Genomic DNA, 22,870 nt, shown 5'->3' on the forward strand with positions numbered 1-22,870 from the left:
TTTCTCTGAAGAGTAGAAACATGGGGGTCTCAAAACAACTCTCAAATGACCTGAAGACAAAGATTGTTCACCATCATGGTTTAGGAGAAGGATACAGAAAGCTGTCTCAGAGATTTCAGCTGTCTGTTTCCACAGTTAAGAACATATTGAGGAAATGGAAGACCACAGGCTCAGTTCAAGTTAAGGCACGATGTGGCAGACCAAGAAAAAATCTCAGATAAAGAGAAGCAACGAATGGTGACAACAGTCAGAGTCAACCCACAGACCAGCACCATAGACCTACAACATCATCTTGCTGAAGATTGATTCACTGTGCATCGTTCAATCATTCAGCGCACTTTACACAAGGAGATGCTGTATGAGAGAGTGATGCAGAGGAAGACTTTTCTCCGCCCACAGCACAAACAGAGCCGCTTGAGGTATGCTAAAGCACATTTGGACAAGCCAGCTTCATTTAGGAATAAGGTGCTGTGGACTGATGAAACAAAAATTTAGTTATTTGAGCATAACAAGGGGCGTTATGCATGCAGGAAAAAGAACACAGCATTCCAAGGAAAATACCTGCTACCTGCAGTAAAATATGGTGGTGGTTCCATCATGCTGTGGGGTGTGTGGCCAGTGCAGGGACAGGGAATCTTGTCAGAGTAGAGGGACGCATGGATTCCACTTAGTATCAGCAGATTCTGGAGACCAATGTCCAGGAATCAGTGATAAAGCTGAAGCTGCGCAGGGGCTGGATCCTTCAACAAGACAACGACCCTAAACACTGCTCAAAATCCACTAAGGCATTCATGCAGAGGAACAAGTACAATGTTCTGGAATGGCCATCTCAGTCCCCAGACCTGAATATAATTGAAAATCTGTGGTGTGAGTTAAAGAGAGCTGTCCATGTTCGGAAGCCATCAAACCTGAATGAACTAGAGATGTTTTGTAAAGTGGAATGGTCCAAAATACCTTCAACTAGAATCCAGACTTTCATTGGAACCTACAGGAAGCGTTTAGCAGCTGTAATTTTTTAATTTCTGCAAAAGGAAGATCTACTAAATATTGATTTTGTTTCTTTTTTGTGGTGCCCAAATTTATGCACCTGCCTAATTTTGGTTAAACAATTATTGCGCACTTTCTGTAAATCCAATAAACTTCATTTCACTTCTCAAATATCACTGTGTGTGTCTCCTGTATGATATATTTAACTGACATTTTTTATCGTAACAACCAACGATTTATACAGTAAAAATCATGACAATTAACAAAGTTGCCCAAACTTGTGCATCCCACTGTAGTCAGAGATGAGATTAGACAGACTAAATTCTCTAAATACATACAGTGTGCATTTCTCTATGCCTTTCTTCTGCCCTGTGCAGATTTAGGTCCACTTTATCTGGCTTCCCCCTAAAATTGGCCACAGACTATAATGATTTTCATATGTCTGGTAGGGATTAGATGGTGAGCTCCTTTGAGGATGGTCAGTGGCGGGACTATGTTCTTTGTAAAGCGCTGCAGAAGATACCACTGCCTAATAAATACATAATAATAATAAAGGTTAAAATTTATTGTATCGTGTTCTGTGGATGACTGCAGTTTTTTTAATCTTGAACTAATTTGTTTTTTTTCCCCCTGGACTCATATAGCGTTTTATAACCCTAATTAGTTATCAGTGAGCCTTACCTTGTGCTCCAACTGCAGAAAAACTCTAAAAACTGTCGTTTAGAGCTGTGATTCCCAACCCTTAAGTGAGCAAAATGAAAACAGGAACACATGTCACTTCAAGTACCCTCTAACTTCTTTTCACTTAGGAAATAAGCGAATCACAAGGTGACCATCTGTACCTGTCACAGCAGCGGGTGTCTGGGGAGTTCCTGTCACATGCCTGCTGCCTGCCAGCGGCCCCAGGATCACCATGAGCACAGTCTAGATTGCTAGCACCTGTGAGTTTGTACGTCTCTCATACTATTTTCAGTAGCTAAATTGGGTCACGTAAACCTTGATTTGACAATGGCCCACTTTCTCATGTCCGTACGAACGCTCGTGTCTCTGGGGTAAAGAACAACGTCATAAAAGGAGCGGTAAATTTCCATAACCCTAAACAGAACAAGGTACCGTGTTCAATATTATCTGGTATATTTGCCCTCTGTGGTATGTTATGGGGAAACTGTGCACAGCTGTGTCTGGGGAGTGCTTTATTAAGCAGGAAATCCAGGAAATATAGTCATAGAGGTTAAGGGACACCTCACGTGAGATGGATATGGAGGCTTCCATATGTATTTCCTTTTTAACAATGCAAATTGCTTGGTTGACTCTAATACCTTTAGTCATAGACCCTGATAAGCATGGATAGCGGATGTGTCTGACTTAAAGAGACACTGAAGCAAAAAAAAAAAATATATGATATAATGGATTGGTTGTGTAGTACGGATAATTACTAGAACATTAGTAGGAAAGAAAATATTCTCATATTTTTATTTTCAGTTATATCGCGTTTTTTTATAACATTGCATCATTCTCTAATATTTGCAGTTTACACACTACTCAGCATTCTAAATGATTTTACAGAGCAGACTAGTGAACTTGTGAAATGAAATAAAATACAGTGAATGACAGTTGAGATGACAAGCTTCAGAAGACAGAGCTCTTTGCGACTACTGCAGCTAAAGAGATCAGCAGTATGCCAGACAAATGGTATTGTTTAAAAGGCAATACCCTGTATATATGGCAGCGTCCATACCTAGATAGATAGATAGATAGATAGATAGATAGATAGATAGATAGATAGATAGATAGATAGATAGATAGATAGATAGATAGATAGATCTCCTTAAAACACAATCAGCACACAATGAAAGTGTCCTTTAAAGTGGACCTGAACTCTTGCACAGGACAGAAGGAACGCATACAGAAATGCACCCTGTGTGTATTTGTCGAGTTTAGCCTGTCTAAAGCCTGGTGCACACTTTCAATTATGATTGGCCAATCACTGACCAATTTTACCACCTCCGTGTAGTATGAACGTTTACCTACATAATCTGCTTTTAATTCAGTCGACCCTCATACTACACAGAGGTGGTAAAATTGATCAGTGGTTGGCCAATCATAATTGAAAGTGTGTACCAGGAGGCTTAATTCCTCTTCATCTGTGACTAATCACAACTGTAATGTGATCTCTCAGCCGTGTCAGCTAGCTGCCTCGGCAGAGCAACTAATTTGTAAACACGGGATGTTAACCCTAGGTCTGCTTCCATGAAAGCAGGAAATAGACACGCTGCATATTTATGGCATGATTTGTATCAGCTGTAACAAAGAAATGTTTTCTTTAAAGAGACTCTGAAGTCTCTTAGAAATCATCTTTTTATTATAAAATCCTGTCTAATATGATAGCCCTACCTAATCCGCCGCATCCCAGCCGCTCTAATCTAACTAAATCCCCCCAAACTCCCCAGTGGGTAATCCGGGCAGCACTTCCGTGAGAGGCAGAGCTATGAGCCGCAGCTCTGCCTCTCAGCGCGTCTGTCAGCCCGGATCACCGCCTCTTCCCCGCCCCTCTCAGTCTTCCTTTACTGAGAGGGGCGGGGAGAGGCGGAGATCCGCCACTGACAGACGTGTGGAGAGGCAGAGCTGCAGCTGAAAGCTCTGCCTCACACGGAAGAGTAGAGGGCAGCAAAATCCACGACCAAGAAAGTCGTGGATTTTGCGGGGGAGAGGGAGAGGGGAGTTAGATAGATTTCAGCGGCGGGGATGCGGCGGTTTAGGTAGGGCTATCATATTACACAGGATTTTATAATAAATAATTATTTTTAAGAGACTTCAGTGTCTCTTTAAGGCTAGGTTCACAGTGGGAAGTTATTGTCCTGCATTAAAGAGACTCAGAGATGACACATACTGTCGTTTTTTTTCTTACCTGTGGCTTCCTCCAGCCCCATAAGCATAAATGTGTCCCTCGCCGGCCTCCCACAGTCCTCACGGAATCCTTTGTTCAGCCGCACTCAACTCCCGGTACGCGGCTCAGTCTGACTGAGTGACGTCAGCTTGGGCCTTCTGCGCTTGCACATAAGGTCCGTACATGCGCAGAAGACCCCCCGCTGACGTCACAGTGCCGCTAAGGAGGCCGGCGAGGGACACATCCATGCTTATGGGGCTGGAGGAAGCCCTGGGGAAATAAAAAAAGGACAGTATATGTCATCTCTGAGTCTCTTTGATGCAGGACAATAACTTTCCACTGATATAATGCATAACTGCAATGTTAAGGCTATGTGACGGTCACAGCGTGTTGTTAACGTCGTGTTGTAAACGTTGCGTTATGGTAACACACTGCTGCAGTGCGTTACCTCTAAACGCGCACGTTACCAGGTACAGGAAAGCATACTTCTCATTGCCTGTATGCTTCACTGTACCTACTGTATGCGACAGTAACGCGGCCGGCGTTAAGGTGCGTTGTGACTTTTTTGTTACGATGTGTTGTCATTTTGCATTATGACTTTAAAGAGAGTCTGAAGCGAGAATAAATCTTGCTTCAGACCTCATAGATAGCAGGGGCATGTGTGCTAAACGGGGGTCCCTTCACCCCCAAATCCCCCTCCGTGCAGCGCATCCCCTCTTCCGCATAGAGGCAGGGCTAACCGCCGCAGCCCTGCCCCACGCGCGTCTGTCAGCGCGTATCTCCGCCTCTCTCCCGCCCCTCTCAGTCTTCCTTCACTGAGAGGGGCGGGGGAGAGGCGGCGATGCGCCGCTGATAGACGCGACTGGAGGCAGGGCTGCAGCCGTTAGCCCTGCCTCCAGGAGCGACCAAGCCTGCGACCAAGTGTTGCAGGGGGGGGTTTGGGGGTGAAGGGACCCCCGTTTAGCGGCGCGATAGCGGCAGTTTAGCAGGGGCACACATGCCCCTGCTAACTATGAGCTCTGAAGCGAGATTTATTCTCGCTTCAGAGTCTCTTTAACGTTACATCGCAAAGCAACGTCTCACTGTGAAACTAGACTATCATGCTGTTGCCTATCTTTTAGAGCAGAGAGCACGTCCTGAGTTCAGTTCCCCTTTAAATAGCCCAGCGCACACAGGGATTGACTTGTGACTCCATCATTAGCATAGGAAGCGCATTATGACATCAGCTGCTGACAGAGATACATGTCAGGCTGAAGGCACAGATATGAGAATAAGAGTTCTGGCATCTGAAAAGAAGCCCCTCCCCCCTCTGCGGTATTCCCATCCCCTCCACCACACCGCTCTAATCATTCATTATCTGCTTCCCCTGAATGTCTCCTTTACATAATAATATGAATAACCTGCTCTCCTGTCTCAGCGCACTTATCAGCTGAATGAAACTTTTATCAGCCTGACATTGTGTAAGTGATGCTAATGCACAGAGCGCTGCAGAGGGCCATACATAATTAATGCATGGGGAGCATGTTGGTTAATGTTAACTCATCCAGGCTGAGGTAATCTCTGCGCCGCTCAGGTTATCGCACAGCACAGCCGCCCAATCGCTGAGCATTGCCGAGCTCAGACCAATATTAGGTTTAGCTTTATGCCAATTTATGCAACTTGAAATTGGACCAATCCAATGCAGGAGATGATGGTTTTCATTGGTCCACTTCCAATATGCATAACATTAACATAAAATTATCTCCTTGACCATCCCTATCACAGAATAAAGCCTGGTAATCGATACCACAACGTGCCGGCCCGATCAATAATTAGATCGATTTTGGCTCAAAATCACTTAACCAATTCAGGATGAGAGCAATTTTCACATATCAGCACTGTTCCCATTCATTCACCAATAACTTTATTACTACTTATCACACCTAAATGATCTACATATTGTTTGTTTCAGGAAAAATTAGGCTTTCAGCGTGTGAACATTTTGTATAGTAATTATGTTATTTTCTATGCATTTTAAAGGGAAAATAAGGGAAAAAATACAAAAAAAACACACTATTTCTCCATTTACATCCAGTATAGCTTTACAATAAACAGTGCTAACTATAAGCTATTACATCATTTACTGTAGATTATGTTCCTAGTACAATGTATGGTAACATTATTTTATTTGGAAATAAAGGTGCCTTTTTTCAGTTTTTTTGCAATCAATGATTACAAGCCGTTATTTGCAAAAATAATAGTAATATACCCTCATGGCATACGTATTTAAAAAGCCAAGTTCCAAAGGTAACAATATTGTAACATTTGCGGCTGCGGGCACGCAGGGTGTCTCCGCAGCCGCCTCGGTTCCCTGTTTGCAGGTTGTTTCTGTTCCGCCGGCATCTAGCACGCCGAGGACGGAATTGTCAGTGACTCATAGGATTGTGGTATCGCGCGGCCGCGCGCGTAGACAGGACCTTTATGCTGGGAGGAGGCGCGTCAGCTGACCGGCTGGTCGGCTGACGTCAGAGGGGACTCACGCCGCTCGTGATTGGTTGATTCCTGTGGGCGCGGCTGTGAGGTCTCCTCTGCTTCTTAAGCCTTCTCTGCTCACTCGCAACCTATCTGCGGTTGCGAATACATACGCGTTAGCGCTCAGACCTTAGACTAGTATCCGGTGTGCTTTGATCTGGGAGGAAACCAGGGATTTCACACAAGTCTAGGATTATTATTATTACTGTATATTTGATACTCTGTGTATGACTCTGGCTATCTCTGACTCTGCTCTTGCTTATTGATTCTGTACCTCTGCCCATCTGATCTAGTTGCTGAAACACTGCCTGAATACTTACTACTCTCTTGCTTACTGATTCTGTACTGTATCTGTTTCTCAGTTGCCGAACCCAGTCTGTCTGACCTCTCTACTCACCAGTGGGCCCTTGCCACTGGTGAGGTGTTCTAATAGTACACACCAGCTCCTCTGGTGAGGTTCTGCCAAACTAGCCAGTTACTGTATTCTAATAGTTCCCACCAGCTCCTCTGGTGAGGTTCTATCTATCTATCTGATACTGTGTTCTAATAGTGCTCCCCACCTCCTCTGGTGAGGCCTAGTTATTCTTCTCTGTTAGTGTTGCACCAAGCACTATACACTATTGCATTATCCTGTTAGCTATACTAGCATTATTGGTGATTCTGCAGATCACCATATAATCAGGTATAGTGTCTATATTATTGGTGATTCTGCAGATCACACATAATCAGACATCTGTGTTGCTACACCAATCGTTACAAATATATGTTTTTTCTTACAAGTTTTTCATTTTGGTACATAATATGCAAAAATGTAATTGTTTTTGATTCAGTTTGTGACTAACCCTAAAGCTCTCTAAACTCTATTCTACTACCTATTACAGTTAAAATGTTACCACAAATGTCTCTTGTAGTTCTCCTACAACTTTCCCAGGTCTTATCATAATTTTGAAAAATACTTTTTATGTTTTGATTGAGTTTGTCCCTACCTATTTTTTATGTGATGTAGGTCCAAGCTTTAAGACTCACCAAAATGTATTCTACAACTCGTCACGGTTAAAATAATACCACATGTGCCTTATTTAGTAACAAACCGGTGGTGCACTCTCCACAAATACACTGGACATATATATATATATATATATATATATATATATATATATATATATATATATATATATATATATATATATGTGTGTGTGTCATGAAGAGGTTAAATCGGTCAAAAGCACTGAATGGAAGATATCTGTTCATTGGCGGTGGTAGACCGATGCATGGAACAGAGCACTGTGGTAGTTCAATAGACTTTTATGAGATTTCATGCTGAAATTTATTAAAAATCTACGTCTAATGTGTGAATGGATTCAATTCCTCTCTGACCAGATTTGGTCTATAAGGGATCAATCTGTCGCCCATCTACAGTATAAGTGTATGAGCACCTTTAAGGAATCCATTCATAGTATAATTTATCATATTTTTGATCAGATTATTCTGATCATATTGCAGATGAACGAAGTTTCCACTATCTTTATACCATAGATGTTTACTGATAGGACGCGGGCAACAGCACCGCACTGAGGATAGGATTGTTAAACGAAGAATGAGGTTTTTTCTTTAAAAGGTAGATGTCTGTTGAAATGATTGTTCATCTCTCATTTTGACAGGTGAAATCTTTCATTGCATGTGGAGTGGTGGACCTTAAAGAAAAACTCCAGTGAAAATAATGTAATGGACAAAAGTGCTTATTTTTTACAATAATTATGTATAAATGATTTAGTCAGTGTTTATCCATTATAAAATCTTTCCTGACCCTGATTTGCAATCTGACATGTATCACATGGTGACATTTTTACTGCTGGCAAGTGATGTCAGTGGAAGGAGATGCTGCTTGCTTTTTTTGGCAGTTGGAAACAGCTGTAAACAGCTATTTCCCACAGTGCAACAAGGCTCCCACAGTGTGATGTCATCACCATGGTCCTGACATCACACTGTGGGAGAGGTTTCACCACAATATCAGTCATACAGCGCCCCTGATAATCTGTTTGAGAAAAGGAATAGCTTTCTCATTGGCAAGGAGGTATCAGCTACTGATTGGGATGAAGTTCAATCCTTGGTTATGGTTTCTCTTTAACAAGTTGGACTTAAGGCCCTTACACAACAACCACCTCAGCTGATAATCAGGCACGTGTAAGGAAGTGCCCGATCGCCGACGCGCAAGAGATTCACCCAGCGGATCGACTTTCCCCCATCAACGGCAAACTTCATTGTTCGCGCCGCATCGCCTGCCACAAGAGGTCATGCATGCATCTGTTGTCTCTCCGCCCCTGCATAGCAATACAGCACATTATCAGCTACACAGCTGACCAGGGCTGCTCATCCGGATTCCGGATATCCGGGTAACCCGGATACCCGAACTTTTTTCAGCTATCCAACCGGATTCGGATTCCAGATACCTGGGACCAAATCCGGATAGCTATCTGCGGATATTTGGCCGCATAACCCGGATATCCGTTGATATCTGCGGATATCCGGATCCGAAATACTTTAACTAAGGTGATGACGTCCTGGAGCCAATCAGAGGGCTCCCAGCAGAAGCCCTAGCAACCAATCACAGAGGGGACCCCTGGCCAGCCCCACCTGACCTCAATGAGCCAATCAGAGGCCTCCCACCCTAAGCCCTGGCACCCAATCACAGAAAGGAACACTGGCCAGCCCCCCTGTATAATGAGGGCTGCCATGATGAGATAGATCGTCCTAGCTTGCTGAATGCTCACTGAGAGACATGCTCCAGTGCTGGTGGTGGCCTAGCAAGGGGGCTGTACACAGATATAAACTAGCTGTTCAGTGATGCACCCCTTCACTACTATCACTACTCTATTGTTAAATTGTTAATTAGCTTGATTGATGTCTAATAGTGTGACAGTTAGAGTGTGTGCTCCAGTGCTGCTGGGCCAAGGGCTGTACACAGTGATAAGCTGTTCAGTGATTAACCTCTTCACTATCACTACACTATTGTTAAATCATTAATTAGCTTGATGTCATTTGTGTGACAGTCAGTGTGTGCTGCATGCAGCTGCTATGTGTCTGTGTGTGTGCTGTGCACAGACCAGGCCAGCTGCACTAGTGTCTTCTCCTCTGCTGTCCGACTGTCACTCGGCACTTACCACGTGTCAAGTGTCACTTGTCACGTGTCATGTGGCACTTGCCATGTGTCACGTGGCACTTGCCAAGTGTCACGTGGCACTTGGCACGTGTCACATGGCGCGTGCCAAGTGTCACGGGGCACTTGCCAAGTGCCACGTGACACATGGCAAGTGCCACGTGACACTTGGTAAGTCCCTTGTGACACGTGCCAAGTGCCACATGACACTTGACAAGTGCCAGTACCACTTTACACTTGACAAGTGCCAGTTTTCACTCATTTTTTTCATAATTGGGGAAAAATTTAACATACAGTATGTGTTTGGTACATCTTTTTGAAATGTTACAATCGGTCAGAAAAAGTGATCACAATTCTTGAATTAAAAAGATATTTGGAAAATGTATGGTGCGAGGCCACCTTGAGGCAGCCACAAGTACAGCGAAGGATTTACTAGCAGCGGTCCTGAGGCAGTTATGCGGGGAAAAAATGTTTGTTTACAGAGCAAGAAGCCGGATTGATGAGGTTCAGTGTAAAATCTGACCTCTTGGCCTTGCACACTTCTGTCACCTAACAGCAAACACTTTGTTACATTCTCTGGTGTTGCCCAACATTAGTGATGGTTTCCTGAGTTTGGCAGATAGCCGTTAATCGTTGTGAAATAGGATTCTATAAATCCTGGTAATTAATACTATTTTGCCACATCCTGTTTTGCAACCCATCACACATAATCGCACCATATTTCCATCAGAAAAGACACAGATTGTATTTCCTTGTATTGTTGAGGACCGCATCGTATCAGTGACTGCCCGGCTGTATCAAGACTAAACATGTGGACATTTTGCTACCCATGTCATCATTCCTGTAATGGCAGCCAAATAAAATTATCAATATACTTTAGTGCTGTTAATTAACCTTTTCCGGACTGCACTAGTTGAAATCCACATCCTGTTTGTGGGCACTTGTTTCTGATAGGACGTAGATTTCAACACCTCACCGTCGCAAGTTCCGCTGATCGTGCTGCTCTGCCCCCACTGCAGTTCACTTGCCCTGCTGTCTATATGATGGCAGAGCTCTGTGAGCCGGTCAAGAGCCAATTTCATTGGCTCCTGACCATGTGATCACTGTGAGCCAATCCCATTGGCTTACATTGATGACAGGGTTGGAGCCAATGAAAGCGGCTCTTGACCGACTCACAGAGCTCTGCCGTCAAAGCGATGGCCAATGCGAGGGGCCTGCGGCGATGGGTGAGCGGCGTGACCGGAGGAAGCGGTGGGTCTGTGCAGCGATTTGTTGGTAATCCGCGTTTTGTGGTACCAGCAGTTTCTGGTCCTTAAGGGGCCAGAGACTGCTGGTATGGAAGTGATTAAAGGGACACTTAAGTCAAACAAAAAAAATGAGTTTTACTCACTTAGGGCTTCCAATAGCCACCTGCAGCTGTCCGGTGCCCTTGCCGTCTCCCTCCGATCCTCCTGGCCCCGCCGGCAGCCACTTCCTGTTTCGGTGACAGGAGCTGACAGGCTGGAGACGCGAGTGATTCTTCGCGTTCCCAGAGGCATTAGCACCCTCTATGCTGCTATATGGTATATGATATATGCTATAGCAGCATAGATGGCGCTATTGTGGCCAGGAATGCGAAGAATCACTCGCGTCCCCAGCCTGTCAGCTCCTGTCACCGAAACAGGAAGTGGCTGCCGGCGGGGCCAGGAGGATCGGAGGGAGACAGCGAGGGCACAGGACAGCTGCAGGGGGCTATTGGAAGCCCAGGTGAGTAAAACTCATTTTTTTTATTTGACTTAAGTGTCCCTTTAAATACGATCAATGAGATGCTAATCGCAGTGCCAAAATGACCTAATCCGATAAATAATGGTAGAGCTGCATACAAACAATTAATAGCTGTTTACAATCGCTGCAATCTTTAGCACAGACTGCTCAAAGGAGAGAGGAGGAGGAGCAATGGGCAGTGCATAAAGTAGTAACGTAAGTAGGAACGATTGTCTAAGTCAGGGGTTAAGAGGAACTTGAACCAAGGATTGAACTTCATCCCTGACAGTAGCTGATACCCCCTTTCTCACGAGGAATCATTACCTTTTCTATAATGGATCACCTGTGTGGCTGATATAGTGGTGAAACCCCTCCCGAAGTGTGATGTCATGACCATGGTCCTGACGGTTTCCCGTCTGTGAACCTCATTGCATTGTGGGAAACAATGCCTTTTTCCAACTGCCAAGCAAGCAGTATCTCACTCTGTGCATAGAACTCTCAGTAACAAACATTCCGTACAGATCACCTGGCAGAACTAACGATGTCACCATCAGTGATACATTTCAAAATGTAAATCGGGGAGAGGAAAGATTTTACAATGGGCAAACATTACCTAAATAATCTATAAATTAATATTGTAAAAAAATAAGCAATTTTATTCATTATGTTATTTTCAATACAGTTCCTTTTTACCTGGCATGTGTAGGAGGCTTCAATGAGAAATGGCAAAGTCACAAACTTTGAACCACTTTAACTACTCTAAGACCGCTCCACGCCAACGGGCGTAGCCGCGGCGGCAGCCCCAGGACCTCCTAATGCCAATTGGCGTCACGTCCTGGAGCCGGCTACTGAAGGAGATCGCGCGCAGGGTGCGCGCGCATCTCCTTCTTGGGAGGCAGAGCTCCGCCCCCTCTTCAGTCTCCGAGCAGCTGTTGCCGCTCGGGAGACTGTTAGACGGCATAATTGCCGTCTATTTACACGGTGCAGAGCTGCGATTAGCACTGGGGACAAGCCGTGTGACATGGCTGTCCCCCTGGGGGACAAGAGAGCAATCGGCTGTCATAGGCAAAAGCCTATGACAGCCGATTGCCAGGATTGGCCGGCTGGGGGGAGGGAGGGGTTTGCTAAAAAGAAAAAAAAAGGAAAACATTAAAAATGAACACAAAAGCACACATATAAATATGTACTTAAAAAAAATTAAACAACTGGGGGGCGATCAGACCCCACCAACAGAGAGCTCTGTTGGTGGGGGGAAAAATGGGGGGGGGAAATCACTCCTGCGCTGTGTTGTGCGGCTCTACTTATCTATCAGAGGGTGACTGAAGGGAATAGGGATCCTCCCATCCTCAGCTACACTGGGATACGCTGGGGCACTGGCCCCCCCCTGGGAACCACTGAGCCCCATGATTGCCCCCCCCCCCCCCCCCCCCCCGCTTAGTAACATACAGTTAACTGTTTCCAGGCTCTAGCAGTCTACAATAAACTGGATAGGGTCTGTAAAAAATGTAAAAAAAAAACTCATGTCAGTCTATGTAGGCGTTAGGTAAACCAAGGGTCCTATCTATCCTTTATAATAAAACCCCTGTGTCCCTGCGTACTGCTGTCTCTGTGTCCTTGAGTCCGTGCTTTTTGCTACTGCGCATGTGCAACCGTTGAGACAGGAGGACGGGGCCAGTGAGCCAGGTGGGCGTGTGCGCGGGCGGATGGGTGTGCATGAGCGGCGGGTGCGCGCGCGTGTGCGGTGGGTGCATGCGCACAGTTAAAAAAACAGACCTAGAGCCCATTTTTAAATGGGCTTGGGTCTAATAGTTTTCCATAAAGACCTCACAAGAGCCCTTGTAATTAATGCCGGGTACACAGTTACGTGTTTTTTGTTCGATTCTGCCGTTCGCTCAGTTTTTGATTTGTTTTCCAGTTCTTATTATATATATATCAATTTCCATTCACTTCTATGAGAAATCGAGCGGTAAAATGATGGAAAGTAATATTGGACATGACGGAAATTATCAATCGAACGCATCTATCGAACGAAAAAAACGTAACGTGTGTACCCAGCATAATGTATCTGGATGACACTTACTGTATATTTGCAAAACAAAAATCTCTTTACCACCTTCTGATGGAATGTTCTAACATTGTCAGTCAACAGGAATAGAGTCTGAAGAAGGCTTACAAGCTGAAAGCTTACTGTTTTTCATTTAAATTGGCCAATAAATGGTTTATCCTGATTCAAAACTTCCAGTCTGTAAAATACAAGATCTAGCGTACAGCAATGCTTAGCTGCTAAGATAAGGAATTACACACACAGTGTTTCCCTCTTTCCTGCCTCTTCCCCTTGCCTTCCCCTTTAGAGTAAACACAGGCTGAGGGCTGGAATGATTTGTCTGTTATCTGTCCACACAGGAGCCACTAGCTAGCAAGTAAGGATTAAAGCATGCCAGCCTACTGGCCAAGTCATCCTATTATCTGACCAATTTCTCACCGCGTTGCTTTTCTACGCATTACAGCTGCCCTGTCTGTAACCGCAGTGAAGTTATAAGACTACGTTCACAGTGGCCTTTGCGTTGCCTTCTCTGTAGCAGCAGCAACCCAATAGATTGGGATAGCGGCGCAACACGTTATGCATACGTTGCGTCGACTACAGTGAAGCATATAGTCACTAAAAAGCATGCATGTAGTGCGTTACGATGCCGCAATCTGTTATACCGCAACGCCCTGCCGCACTGGAACGTTGCATAGTGTGGAAAGCTGCGTTACAAAGTGTCCATTGCACCACACTGCAACGCACCACTGGGAGCGTGGCCTGGCTGTTAGAAGTCGTGTCAGGTGGAGATCCTTGAAGAGGGGGATCCCGTTTCCTGTTAGACTAGCGATTTTGCTGACACACGGGGAGCTGTTAGGGAATGAAAGGTAGCATTTCTGAGCATTTGTGAAACTAATCTAAAGATTTCTATTTTGCTGCCAGTACATAAAGGTATAAAGGTTAGCAGAATGACAACATAACAGTGGTTAACCAGTAAAAGTCTCAGTTCCTCACCCGCAGAGCGGCGCCTGTGCCCAGCTCACACAGTACCAGGGCGGCGAGGAGAAGAGTCAGGCAGCTCCCTTTCATCTCTTGTCTTCTCTGTACACCGACATCTGCAGAGTGATGCTACCAAGTGCCGTATACCAAGAGGAAGGGGGACGTCCCCTCAGCCCCACCACAACTTCCTGTGTCACTACCTGGCCAAGAGGAGGTGACACCATGGGGAAATACCCACATTTTTGGATAGCAGTAACACAAGTCATGTTACCGAATCAGTAAAAAAAAGTTATTTAAAGGGAAACTCTACTATTATATACCACTTGAGACTGCAGTGTTAAACCCCCCTAAAGACTAGGCAATTTTTCAATAAATAGGCCTCTGCAGCTTTAAAGGCCTCGCTGCAGTGCCGCACATTTCAGCACACAAGTGATCCCCACCAACAGAGCTTTCTGTTGGTGGGGTTTGATCGCTCCCCCAATGTTTATTTTATTTTTTTATTAATATTGGTATGATTATTTTTTAAATAAATATGTCCTGGGAGACTGAAGGCAGAGCGGAGCTCCATCAGCAGATTTGTAGAGTTTAGTGAATTTTCTCCATTTCCTCTGTTATATAACTTTTATGTATGAGTTTCCAACATTCAAAATTTATTTAGAGGGTTCCCCCAGGGTTGAGAGAATATATCACAGGTGTAAGGAGAACAGGCCGGTGCTCAACACTGCCACATCCGTCGAGGTGATCATCGACTTCAGGAAGTCTGCTCTCCCCCTTCCCCCCCCCCCCCTCCCACCAATACATAGACGGCCCTGAGGTGGCCAGAGTACCCTGCGCCCGTCTCCTGGGCACTACCATCTCCAGCGAACTCAGCTGGAAGGCCAACACCACCGCCACCCAGCTGAAAGCCCAGCAGAGACTTTTCTTCCTACGCCAACTGAGGAAGTTGGCATTGGCCCAAGAGATTGTGACAAATTTTTACTTTGCCACCATTGAATTGATCCTCTGCTCTTCCAACTTGGTCTGGTATGCTGGCGCCACCACCAGTGACAGGAACAAACTACAGGGGGTCATCACTCATTAGGTCAGTGGAAGGGATCATTGGGAGACCGCTCCCCCTACTTTCCCTCCTATACAACACCAGACTGCGTTCTAGAGTGCTAAGGATTGGAAACGATTCCTCTCACCCAGGTCACTGCTTCTTCAGTCTGCTTCCCACAGGCTGGAGGTTTCAGGCCATCTTTAGCAGGACCGCTAGGCACAAAAACTCCTCCTTACTCTCAGCTGTCAACCTCTTGAACTCAATCCACATACTCCCCCCTCCCCCAGGCTGCAGCCCTAACTGTGATGTTTTTGGGGAACCTGTGTTGTTTTGGCCAACCTACCTACAAGACTATACTGATCAGGCTTTTTGTGTCACAAATTGATGCGTACGTTAAAAAGGGGCGCTGGGAAAAAAGGGCGCCGGGTTTTTAACGATAAGCAGGGATAACGTTTAAAATTGTATTGTACTGTATTTCGTTTAAAATTAATGTTTTTTAAAGTTATAAATCATTAAATAATGTGCATTAAATCGGCAATTGTAAAAACGTTAATCTTTCGTTTAAATACTGAAACGTATAATAACGTTTAAAAAAAGAATTACTAAGTAACCCTCCCTGTACCTACCCCTAACCCCTAGACCCCCCTGTTAGTGCCTAAACCTAAGACCCCCCTGTTGGTGCCTAAACCTAAGACCCCCCTGTTAGTGCCTAAACCTAAGACCCCCCTGTTGGTGCCTAAACCTAAGACCCCCCTGTTGGTGCCTAAACCTAAGACCCCCCTGTTGGTGCCTAAACCTAAAACCCCCTGTTGGTGCCTAAACCTAAGACCCCCCTGTTGGTGCCTAAACCTAAGACCCCCCTGTTGGTTTTTTCGTTTAAAAATAATGTAAAAAAAAAAAAAAAAAAGTACGGTTTTTCGTTTAAAAATAATGTTTGGAAAAAAATATTGTACTGTTTTTCGTTTAAAAATAATATTTAAAAATGTATAAATCATTAAATAATGTGTAATCATGAGAAACAGTAATAAAACATTAAGTCTCCGGGCGCCGCTTTTAAAACGTTAGTTTTCTCCGGCGCCCTTTTTTCCTATCGGGCGCCCATTAAACGATATTTATTATAGGAGTGAATGGCGGCGCCCGATTTGTCCACTAGCCTCAGGCGCCCGAATTTACTGTTTCCCAAATTGATATGTTCTGCATGATGTATATTGTGTATATTGTAAACCACATGTCTGAGCACCTATCTATCTACCTCTATCCTCTCTTGAGCTAAGTATTGCGCCAGACCCAATTCCGGGCAGGACCCAGTCATGCTTGGCAAAATAAACGATTCTGATTCTGAATACAGGCTGAGAAAGGCTGGTTCTAGGTGTTACAGTAAACACACATAAAATACTAGAAAAACAAAAAAACAGAATCCAGTTCAGCATCATGCCACGGTATCATTTCTCGAACGTATAAGCATTCTGCTTCAATTAGTTCAATGAGTCATCTGGAGTAAATTTCCTTTAGCATAGCGGTCTTATTATCTGTATTGCCGAGCTCCTTCTCATCCGCCACATGTTCAAAAATCACTCTTCCATGTACTCAATATACATCTAAAACAATTATTGTGAGACTGTTACCGCCATCTTCCCCACGCTGGAATTTTAAGCTCATATACATTTTTCTACATCTTAAAGTGAACCCAGTTGGATGAGGGTTATGCTACGTACACACTTGAGATAAAAGTCTTTGGAAAAGGCAAGATCACAGACCAATTTTACCCCCTTCCATGTAGTATGAGAGTCGTACTCTACACAGTCTATTCTATGGAGCTGAACTCCCCATCAGATATAAATCTTTGCACGATGCTGCACACAAAGATGCTGCACACATTCAACAGATCAGTATCTGCAAAAGATCAGTTCCTGCAAAAGATCCGTTCCTGCAAAATGCAATCATAGTCTATGATATCTGCTGCAGCTGATCTCATACACACCTTGTTTAATTGACATTGATCTGCAGATCAGATCCACCAGGATGGATCTTCAAATCTGCAGATGATTGTCTTGTCTGCAGATGACTGTTCGTTAAAGGACTTACGAGCCCAAATATAAAAAAAAGACAAGTACCTTAAACACTTTTAAATGCACGGAGGACGCCGTCCGTGTCCTCTGTGCAGTTCCGCCGGGTCCTCGCAGTCTGATCGCCCCCCGTGCCGCTCCTGACCCCACAGACGGGGTCGGGCACCCCTTCCTCTCATAAGATGGCCGCCGGAGCTGGCCGCGGCTGCGCAGTCCGCATACACGTTAGTGCGGCTGCGCAGCTCTAGGGCCCTCCTCCCGATCCACGCACAGTAGCGTGGATAGAGGGGGGAGGCCCTAGAGCTGCGCAGCCGCACTAACGTGTATGTGGACTGCGCAGCCGCGGCCAGCTCCGGCGGCCATCTTATGAGAGGAAGGGGAGCCCGACCCCGTCTGTGGGGTCGGGAGCGGCACGGGGGTCGATCAGACTGCGGGGACCCGGCGGAACTGCACGAAGGACGCGGACGGCGTCCTCCGTGCATTTAAAAGTGTTTAAGGTACTTGTCTTTTTTTTTGATATGTGGGCTCGTAAGTCCTTTAAACAAGGTGTGAATGAGATCTGCAGATATCATAGACTATGAATGCATTTTGCAGGGACTGATCTGTTGAATGTGTGCAGCATCTTTGTGTGCAGCATCTTGCAGAGATTTTTATCTGATGGGGAGTTCAGCTCCATAGAATAGACTGTGTAGAGTATGGCTCTCATAGTACATGGAAAGGGGTAAAATTGGTCTGTGATCTTTCATTTTCCAAAGACTTTTATCTCAAGTGTGTATGTAGCATTAGGGTGCATATACAAATCAAACTTTGATTGGCCAATCATTGGCCAATTTTACTACCTCCTTGTGGTATGACAGTTTACCTACACAATCTGTGTCATAGTATTCAAAATCTGTTGCCCCTCATACTACATGGAAGGGGTAAAATTATACAATCTTTGGCCAATTAAAGTTGGATGTGTGTTCATACCTAAGATGGTAAATTTGGTCAGTGATTAGCCAATCATAATTGAAAGTGTGTACCAGGCTTTAGGATTGTGCATAGAATATGTTTTAAAGTGAAAGCGTAACCAAGAATTGAACTTCCTCCAAATCAGTAGCTGATACCCCCTTTCCCATGAGAAATCTTTTCCTTTTCTCAAACGGATCATCAGGGGGGTCTGTATGGCTGATATTGTGGTGAAACCCCTCCCACAGTGTGATGTCAGGACCATGGTCCTGACAGTTTCCTGTCTGTGAACCTCATTGCATTGTTTCCAACTGCCAAAAAAGCAAGCAGCATCTCCTTCCATGGACATCCCCTGCCAGCAGTAAAAATGTCACCATGTGATAAATGTCAGCATGTAAATCAGGGAGAGGAAAGATTTTACAACGGGCAAACACTGATCATTTATAAGTAATTATTGTAAAAATGTAGCACTTTTTTATTACCTTATTTTCACTGGAGTTCCTCCTTAAGAGGTTTGCGTTCATTCCTCTTTTGTTAAGCCATTACTTCCTAGACCTACAGTCATAGATCACCTTGCTCAGAGTCCGCAGTTGTCCTGCCCCCGGCACTGAACTGGCACAGCGGCGGTTTGGGACTTGCACGTCAGCGGCGCAGACCTCAGGTATCTCTCCAGTCACCTTGGCCCGCAGTGAAGGTGAAGGGAGAAGAGATAAATGAGAGTGTTCTTCCTCTCTCGCTCCCCAGTGCCCTCGCATACATCTGTTGTTAATTTTACATGACAATGCGCTGTGGATGTGGGCTGCCTATCACAGGACCTGTGTGCCTCTCTGTGCATCTGTGATGTGCGCTGTGAGACAATGCAGGCAGCGGAGGGTGTGCCTGTACAGGACATTAAGGCTGATGACGTCCGTATCGCTATCCCTCGAGATATGGTAGAGCCATCTGGCTGTAGCGCCCATACACCTCGCTGTCTGCCTGCAGCCTCTGCAGAGCTCCCTGCCAGTCACCCAGGCTGCGGCCTAGCATACCGCAAAGGAAAATACAGGGAAGCTGCCCAGCTGGCAAACATGAAAAAAGGGTGCAGGGAAATTTGGGTGCAGGGTAAAGCCGAAAAACGGCTCACCCTGCCCCTGCATAAGTCCCAACAGCATTAAAGGGAACCCGAGCTGGGGATTTTACCTTAAAAAAAATGCTACCTGATCCTGCAACGGCTCCCCTGGGGTCATGACGCTGGAAGTGCTGCAGTGTGCAAGAAGGCAGGGGAGCAGCAGGGGGAGTGGCCATGGAGAGGCAGAGATGCCCAATGGCAGCTGGGGAACGCCTGCAGGAACGCCCCCAGTGAGCGTTTAGCAGGGGTTATCTCTCCACCCTTCCCCTCGAGATTGTTGACATTCTGCATGTCATCAATTTTGTGGGGGTGATAGTGCAGCACTGGGGTGGCAGAGAGCGTCATGGGGGGATGACACAGAGGCATGTCCTGCAGCAGAGGACATGCCTCTGTGTCCCTTCTACACCCCCCACCACCACCACCACCACCAACACCACCACCCCTGTGCTGCCTTAGGTACACTTTAATTACTATTCTCTCTCCAGGTCGCCATGCACAGGTGGAAAGATGTAATTCAGCTGCCAGCTGTTGCTGGTGGCCGAATGACACTGGCCTCAATTCACTAAGCTTATCTCCTGTCTTTAATAACTCTTCTAGAGTTGTTACCATGGTGATAAGGCATGTAGCATTCAGGAAACATTTTACCTCAGGCAAACCTAAAGTTAACTCTTCTGTCTTTAAGTTAACTCTTCAATCCTTAAAATAACTCCAGAGTTAAAGACAGGCTGTTTATTAACTGCGTGTGAAAATAACTACAGAGGAGGTAAAATAACTACAGAGGAGGTAACTTAAGGAATGAAGAGATAAGAGAACTCTCTCTTATGTGGAGGTAAGTTTTCTCTTGCCTTATTATCTCCAGAATGATCTTAGTGAATTGAGGGCATTGTTTGTAAAGTATACTATAGTCTAAGTATACTATACTGCAGCCTATGGTGGCGTCTGGTGCGCCCAAATTTCCCAGCGCCTTTTTGGTCTGTTTTGGCTGTTTTTTGAAGATCCTGCTTATCTGACTGTCATGCTGATCCTCTGCATTTTAGGCTTTTGATTCAGAATGCGGAGTCAGATCCTGTTTTCACACTAAAGGCATATACCCACTTAGCGATTTTCACAAGCGATTTTTGTACGATAAACTATTTTTTCCACGTTATCACACATTTAACGAAGATTTGTTAAATGATGTTTAACCCCCTTGCCGGTCTAATTCCCGCCGGCAAGGGGGCAGCGCAGCACTTTTTTTTTTTTTTAATCATGTAGCGAGCCCAGGGCTCGCTACATGATAGCCGCTCAGCAGCGGCATCCCCCCACCCACTCCGATCGCCTTCGGCGATCAGAGTAAGCAGGAAATCCCGTTCAGAATGGGATTTCCTGCTGGACTTCCCCGGTCGCCATGGCGACGGGGCGGGATGACATCACCTACGTCATGGACATCGGGACGTCAGAGGGAATCCCGATCCACCCCTCAGCGCTGCCTGGCCCTGATTGGCCAGGCTGCGCAAGAGGTCTGGAGGGGGGGCGGCGCGACGCGGCGGATAGCGGGGATCGGCGGCGAGCGGCGGCGATCGGATGTTACAAGCAGCTAGCAAAGTGCTAGCTGCATGTAACAAAAAAATTGTGAAAATCGGCCCAGCGGGGCCTGAGAAATCATCTTGCCCAGGTTACCCCGTGCTGAGCTTGGGATAACCGGCAAGGAGGTTAACGACACACACCACTCGTGGCGGTCATTCGTTTTTAAACAACTGACATGCCAAATCCTTGTTCCGGTCCTCATTGACTTGCGTGGGTTTTGCTGCGATCGCTACAAACGACACTTGTAGATTTGGCAAGATGGATAGGGGAAACAATTCTTCGTCGGCAGAGATCCCCGAACCATCTGGTTGTATCTGCCAGTTTCACTCTGCGACCACCAGCTGCCTATTGGCAGCCACATAGTGGCTCTCCCAGGACCGCCTAAAGGGGCCCATACACTGGTCCATTTCAGCCTTCGATCAGTCGATCAGAAATCGATTCCTTCAAATCAGCAAATCGATCGATTTGCAACCAATTTTGATCTATTCCGATCGATTTGATCTATCCGACAGGATGGAAAATCTAGGTCGATCTGTTGCTGGCAGCAGATCGATGGCCCATAGAGTTGTATTGGATCTAATGGTGCAATAATGCATTTAGATCGATTTTCAATAGATGTCCAATAGATTTCATTCTGATTCTGAAATCTATTGGAAATCTGTTCCTAGTGTGTGGCACACATAACGCTGATTGGCGTCAAGTCCTGGGGGCGGAGATTAGCAGAGAACACACGCATGCATTCACGATCGTTCCCTCCTGAGACACGGAGCGGAGCTCTGTAATCAGCCTGCCAGCCCGTGATCACGGCTGGCAGGCTGTTAAACAAATAAAAAGCCAATATTTATATGTACAGCGATGCGATCTCCTGCAGCGCTGTATGGGGGACAGCTCTGTCACTAAGCTGTCCCCTCGAATGGCTCACAAACTGATCGCTCTCATAGGCTGATGCCTATGAGAGGAGATCGCAGTGATTGGATCTCGGGGGAGGTAGGGAAGGTGGGAGTGGTATAATTTAAAAATAGAGGTTTTTTTTATAAAATAAAAATAATAACAAAATTAATTAAAATAAAAACTAAAACTAGCAGCAGCAGTCAAATCCCACCAACAGAAAGCTCTGTTGGTGGGCAGAAAAGGAGGCAAGAATAATTTGGCTGCTAAGTTGTATGGCCGTGCAGCAAACTGTTAAAGCTGCAGAGTGCTGAATTGTAAAAAATAGCCTGGTAACTAGAGGTGTGTAAGCCTGTAGGCCTCAAGAGGTTTTAAAGCTGCTTTCACACCAGCATAAAAATCGTTCCGCTTACCGACTGAAATGGACCGGATCTGAGGTAAACGGATATTATGTTACTCAATAGGTTCCGTTCCCTTCAGTCCGTTTGTATCAGATCCGCTCGGGGCTTCAGACGAGCAGAACCCCAGGATGGGTCCCGCTCGATTTTTACGGGTCGGCCAGACGTGACAGAACCCGGGGGAATCAATGCTAACCTATGAGAATGGGCGCAAGATACTCACCTGTAAGGATTGAGCGATATTTATTGAGCAAAGGCCTCTTGGGACTTTGTGGCCATACAAAATCTAGGTATACAATTATTATAAGTTTTAGTCATGAATATTGTCTGTGTTCTGTGTAGCCTGTGGTACTGCTTTTCCCTCCTTCTCTTTCAGGGGCTGGCCCTGTGATACTACTGAGGTTGCCGTATCCAGGGAGATGAATACAAATTTCTGATCCTGATTGGTAGCTGTCAGAGGGAGTGGGGTTATCCGCAGCCAATGAAATTTGATCCCCCCTTAGGCCAGAAACCCACTGGGAGCGCTTTTCTGAGCGCTTTGTGATTTGAA

At 45.6% G+C, this 22,870-nt stretch overlaps 1 protein-coding gene across 1 annotated transcript in view; it reads right to left on the reverse strand.

Annotated features, from left to right (window-relative positions):
* The window catches only part of LTB (lymphotoxin beta), a 45,740-nt gene extending 23,174 nt beyond the window's left edge, over window positions 1-22,566 (reverse strand). The window contains exon 1 of the mRNA XM_068250359.1: window positions 22,544-22,566. The gene's annotated coding sequence lies outside the window, so the exon portion shown is untranslated. The remainder of the gene's footprint in view (window positions 1-22,543) is intronic.
* Window positions 22,567-22,870: the final 304 nt, after the last annotated feature.

The sequence above is a fragment of the Hyperolius riggenbachi genome, chromosome 8 (assembly GCF_040937935.1).
Source record: "Hyperolius riggenbachi isolate aHypRig1 chromosome 8, aHypRig1.pri, whole genome shotgun sequence".
Lineage (NCBI taxonomy): Eukaryota > Metazoa > Chordata > Amphibia > Anura > Hyperoliidae > Hyperolius > Hyperolius riggenbachi.